General features: G+C 63.2%; 1 protein-coding gene across 1 annotated transcript in view; it reads right to left on the reverse strand.

Moving 5' to 3' along the window:
- Positions 1 to 4,684, reverse strand: part of HPCAL1 (hippocalcin like 1) — a 78,534-nt gene extending 73,850 nt beyond the window's left edge. The window contains exon 1 of the mRNA XM_068155327.1: positions 4,418 to 4,684. The gene's annotated coding sequence lies outside the window, so the exon portion shown is untranslated. The remainder of the gene's footprint in view (positions 1 to 4,417) is intronic.
- Positions 4,685 to 6,000: the final 1,316 nt, after the last annotated feature.

Here is a 6,000-nt window from a genome sequence, read left to right on the forward strand (position 1 = left end):
GCTTCTCCCCAGGGCAGTGCTGAGACAGACCCAGCAGTGTCCCTGGACAAACTCCATCCACCTGCTGAAGAAGCTTCCCTGAAGAGCCAGGGAAGGCTGTGCCCAGCACGAGCTGTGCCACTCGCCCTGTGGGTGAGCTGCCATGGGCAGAGCATCCTGGACACGGTGCCTGCAGTAAGGAGAAAAGGATCCTGACCAGCTCCTGCTGGCTGCCAGCAAGGAGCAGCATCCCCTCTGCACACCTCCAGCCTGGGCGCAGCAGAGGTGGATGGAAGCTGGCAAGGAAGACTTGCAGCAGGCTTGCAGCCCCCTAAGGCATTGCTTTGCCTCCCTCCTCCCACCACCACCCCCAGCTCTTCCAGAGTGATTCTACAGGAGCCATGTGCCAACCCTCAGGTGTGAGCACGATGTGCTTCCTCCCCCCATCCCAAGGCTGTGCCACCCATCACATGCCAGCCTTTGCAAGAACTTGCACAGATTTGGGGGTTGCCCACGGAAGCAGACACGGGAGCACTTGGTGTGGAACGCTCCTGGCACCTCCACCGGTGGGAAGCACCTTCCCCAGGCTGGTGCCCTGCACAAACACCCCCCCTGTGCCACCCTGACCAGTCTGGCAGCTAACTCGCTACAATAACCTCTTTGTCCCAGAGGGAAACCACCTGATGGCTAAAGCAGCTGCCCGAGCCATGCCAGGGCTGTCAGCAGGCACCGCTGGAGCCCAGCGCAGGGTCCCAGCACAGCGGCAGGGCCCCGGGCACAGTGGCTCTCCAGCCGCTCCTGGACACCCACCAACGCCTTCCCCCCTGCAAGCCTCCAGGTCTCCCTGTTGCCCACATCCAAAGCTCTCCAACTCAAGTGGCAATTCCAAGGGACACCACCAGCTCCCCTCTTGGAACACAGAAAGCCTGCAGCAAGAGCACCACCAGCAAGCAGCCTTTCCCCCGCCGTTGAAGAGGCATTGATCCAGCTGCAGCCCTTCCCGTTCAGACAGCCTGAGCCCCCTCGTCGAGAGCCTGGAGAAGAACACAAGGTGAAAACCCTTGCAGAAGTCACCAGAAGAGCTGGCAGGAGAGCTCCAGGGCTGGTGTGTGACCTGTGTGTAACTGCAGCCACCTCTCAGTGTTGCTCCTGGGCTTGTTCTTCCTGGCCAGACCCCACAGTGATGGTGCCACCTGATCCAGTTGATCCAGTCATCTCCACCACAGAGTGCCAGGGAAGAGGGAAGCAGCTCAGGCTGTGGCTGGCATCTCCTGCATGCCAGGCTGCCAGCATGGGTTTCCACAGTATCTGAACCAACACAGATCATCATGGAGAATCCCTTACACCACTTGCTGCTCGCTTTGCTTTTAAAGAGACACATGCCCACAGGACATGGGATGCTGAAGCAAAGTGCTGCTGCCAGCTCACTCACCCTGGTTGCCAGGGGTACCTCCAAAGCTGCACTGTGCGTTACAAGCAGCATTCCTTAACAGCAACAAAGGCACACTGTATGCACGGCAACCCACAACACTCCTTAGGTGACAAGATAGATTTTCTCCCCCCAGCTCCTGTCTTCCAATTGCAGTGCAATCAATGCAGGACTCATCCCAGGGGTCTTCCACTCACTAATCAGCTGAGCTTCCAGACAGGTCACGCTCCCGGGAGGTTCAGCTAAAGGATGTTCCTCCCTGCCCACGGCCAGGCTCAGGGAGGAGAGGAGCTCCTTCACGGAGCATTTGTCCCCATTGCTTAAGGGTTCACAATTACTTTGCCACCAGAGTGTGACAAGAGGCAGGAGACATCCATCTGGGGGAGGCACACAATGCAGCAATCAATTAGCAGGTTAGCAAAACACCAGCGACCCGTGAAAGCTTTCACACAGCAAAGGGCTGCTGAAATGCAGATAATGGTCTGCGTTTGTTGCCCTCCCGGGATTACAGGGAACTTCGGGCATCGATTTTCAACATTTTCTGCTTATTAAGGCTGAAACTCAACCATTTTGCAAGAGCAAAGCCCGCCACAGGCAGGATCCCGCACGGTGCAGATCGACACTCAGCAGCAGCTAAGGCAAATCTCTTGCCACAAGAAACGGGACTTCAGTCCAAGCTGAGCTCCATGTAGCTGCTGAAGTCGGGCACAAACTATTCCCCGACAGGGAAGCTGATCCCACACGATGGGAGGTGTCCTGGGGACGTGAGGAAAACGCATTTCAAAGAATTAAGCCTGGGTTTCCTCCGTGCCTCGGAGAACGCTGCGTTTGTTACTGACGGCACCCCGAGCCGTGCCCGAGGGCAAGCCCAGAAGCCCCCTCCCTGCCAGGGGGCTGGGGGGACCCTGCACACGCAGCTCCACCCAGCAGTGGAGAATTTGAACGCAGATTGCCCCCTCGGCCCAGCAGCGCTCTTGGCTGCTCACACAGCACTCGGCACTGCACAGAGCATCGCCTGGCTCGGTGCAATCCCTGCAGCTCGCGTTGCTAATCACAGCCATCTCCAACCACCTCCAACCGTCGCCAGCCACCCGCATGTGCCTGCTGCCTGCCTTTGCCTTTTTTCCTCCCCAGAGCCATAATCCAAGTTGAACGTTGATTAGGCTACGGGGGAAATCTCTGCCATCAGCCTCCAAAGACCAGCCCAGGTTATCGCTATGCCCACGGCTCGGGTGGCAGAGGAGGCACCAGGGTGCCGGCTACGATGCGGCGAGCCGAGCAGTGCCCGCGCCGACATATGCCCGCTGCCTGCCAGGGTCTGCCCGAGCCTAGACGACTTCAGCATCCGGATGCCAGAGCACCCCCCGCCGCCGCTGGCAGCGCTCTGCTCGCCGCCGCTGGCAGCGCTCTGCTCGCCGCCGCAGTCCTGGGCGGGCTGCTCCGTGCCAACAAAAGCCCCGTCCGTGTCAGCGCGCCGGCTGCTCGGCAGGGCTGCTGCCAGCCTTGCGACGGCCACACGCTTCTCCCCCGCCCGGTTTCCTGCACTTCCACCTCCACACTGAGAGATCCAAACCCGAAGGCAAAAGCCACAGAGCAGCGGAAAATCGGCGTGAGTAAGCAGCAGCACACGCTCCGCTGGCTGGGCAGCACCTCCCTGCCCAGCCCAAGGGGAGGAGATGCAGCTTTGCCATCTGCCTTTGCCCGGCCTTGCCACGCTGGGTGCAATAACACACAGCAGCTTAAGGATCCTCTTGCCTGAGTCCAAGCAGCTGGGCAGAGCTGGGGCAGCTGCAGCAAGGTGGCCTCAGAGCTGGCAGGGCCCACGCGGGGGCTGCGATCTCCAACCCAGCGATGCCGGCAGGACCCCGGAGCAAGGCAGTGGTACCGTGCCAGAAGGCTGCTGGCACAGCCCCTGCTTAGCTACAGTTTCACCTCAGGGGAGCTGTTGAACCCCAGGCCATGACAGATGGCTCCTGCTGGGAGAACCGCAGAAGGGTTTGGGGGGCAGTGATTGATTCCTCTCCTCCTTCCCCCACAGAAAGTCATCTCCCCACCAGCCCCTCGCTTGTGGCTAGCACTGCCGGGCAGTGCTCCTGCAGGTGTTCCCCTGAAGGAGTTCAGGGGCTTGTCCCAAAGGTATCAATCAGCCAGCTGCAGACAGGAGACAGAGTCCTGCTGAGCGCCAGCTGCTCTCCTCAGCCACCCTCCCGCTCCAGAGGATGCATCCTGACCTCTTCCCAAACCCAGCACAAACTTATCCACATGGAACCCGGCTCGCAAACGCCCTCGCCTTGCTGTATTCCCTAGCTCTTGCCACCCCGGCTATTCCGACAGCTGCTGCACCCGGTGCCCCCCGCTCCCGCCGCTGCCCGAGCAGCTCGATGCAGACCACAGCTGGCAGCTGTCACCACCTCCTGCAACCGACTGTCCCCGCAGGGACAGGGGACACAGCGGCACCTCAAAACCCCCGCAGGCTAGGGGCAAGCGCCAGCGTCTCCTGGAGATGGCACTCAGGGAGCGCGGGTCCCGGGAAGCCGGCTCCAGGCAGCGCCCATGCGGCGGGAGCTGGACCGTCAGCCGCCGACGGGCGGGAGCGCGGATCCCCCACCCTGGGCCGGGCTCCTCCCGGGGGGCTACATGTCCGGGCACAGGTACGGACACAGCCATAGGAGCTGTGCGGGCAGCACTCGCGGCTCCGCTCCGGGGCAGGGCCACTGCCGCTGTCCCTACTCGGGGCTCCCGGCGGCCCCACGTCCCCACGGGCCAAGGGCACTCCTGCCCCGCCTGCTCCGCGCCCCACGGACTCCATCGAGCGCTCCCCACCGTCATCCGCCGAGATCTTCCCACGCCTGGCTCCCAAACGGCCCTCTCCGAAGGGGGGGGGGGGGGGGGGGAGGAGAAGTCTCCCCGCCGCCCGCCGGCCCCGCTCTTCCGCAGCCCCTGCGGCGGAGGGCGCAGCGCGGCCGCCGAAGTTCCCGCGGGCGGCGGCGGGGCGGCCCTGGTCCTTACCCGCCTGGCGAAGCGAAGTCCGGCGGCGGCCTGAGAGCGGCGGCAGCTGCGTGAGGGCTTCGCAAGGGCTTCCCGGGGGGCTTCACAGCAGCTTCCCGGCGGCTTCCAGGCAGCTCAGAGCCCGCGGTGGCGGCGGGGCGAGCCGCACGCCTGCAGAGCGGCGGCGAGCGGGGCGGGGGAGAGGAAATGGGCGGGAGGCGCACGGAGGGAGAAAGAGAGGACGGAGCCGCCGCCGGGGACCGGGGGCAGCGGGGGCCACGACTCCACTTCCCCGGCAGGGCGGGGCGCGGGCGGGCCGGGGGCGGAGCGCAGCGCGCAACCGCTCCGCGTTGTGCGCAGCCCCGGGCCCCGCGCCGGAGCCGCCCTGCCGCCTCCGCTCCCGCCCCGCTGGGGCACTTGGTACGGCCCTGCCCGCCCCCCTGTGCTGCCGCTGGGCAGGAAGTGCGGGGCCGGGGGGCAGCGCAGGGAGGCAGCTCCGGGGCTGCTCGGCCGCGCCCGGTCCCGCCGCCGCCCGCATGGGCGCGGGGCGGGGAAAAAGTTTGGGGGTTTCGGGGCATTTTCTTCCCCTTTTTTTGGTACTAAAGTAACCGAGGAAGGATGGAGCGGGACTCCCGCGGCACCGACACCTCCGGGACCTGCGCGCCTGGCCAGCGCGGCGGGGACGGTGGTACCGCAGCCTGGCAGCGCACTGCCCCTGGCGAGTATAGGGGTGCGGACATGTCCCTCTGCCACCCGGAGTGCCCCGCTCCGTGCCAGCAGTGCCCTCTCCGAGGCTGGCCGCGGTGCGGGTGGGTTTGGCGCAGGTGAATGCAGTGCCATCGCCCGGGCCTGTGGATGGCTGCGGCCTCACCCGGATGCGGACACGGACTGGCGGTGCGGTGCCAGGCAGGGACTGGCACTGCCTGCTCGCGGCCCCATCACAAAATGGAGGGATTTAGGGATTGATGCTAATCTGCTTCCCGAGGGGGCAGCTGGGACAGCGGCTCAGAATCGCGACCTGCAGCAGCACAGGGAGGGGAAGCTTCCCCTTGGGGTTTTCTGTTCTGCCAGGTCCTGCCCACCACATTTTCAGGTCAAAATCAGAGAATTCCCTGTAGCTGCCACCATGCCTTATCTCGCTGCCTTCACCCTGCCTCCCCTTGCAGGAGGCTGAGGACGTTCAGTGCAGTCTCCAGATAAGAGCTGAATGGACCTGAAATCAAGGCCACAATAGCATAAAAAGATACTTAAAAGTTTTTAGCGACCAACCCTGGGGGGGGGGGGGCGGGAACGAACAACCCCCCATCCCCACCGCAGCAGCTTTTCACAGCTTATCTCCACACCAAGCCAACAGATTTCTGTAAGGAAAGCAATAGCAAACAACACCACCACAAAAGCAACCAACCAAGCCCCAAACCTTTCATGTGTGCTCCAGAGCCTGAACGCATTGAACCTGCACACAGTGATGTGAGGAGATTAAAATGTTCCTCAGCAACAACCGCTGTCCCTAAGGCCACTCAGAAATGGCTCAACCTGAAAAAAAAGAGTAATAAAAACGTCAGCCCAGGGCAAGGGACCAGCCTGGAAGGTGAGGAACCTGAGCA

The sequence above is a fragment of the Melanerpes formicivorus genome, unplaced genomic scaffold (genome assembly GCF_026170545.1).
Source record: "Melanerpes formicivorus ecotype bairdi unplaced genomic scaffold, bMelFor1.0.p_v2 SCAF_31, whole genome shotgun sequence".
Classification (NCBI taxonomy): domain Eukaryota; kingdom Metazoa; phylum Chordata; class Aves; order Piciformes; family Picidae; genus Melanerpes; species Melanerpes formicivorus.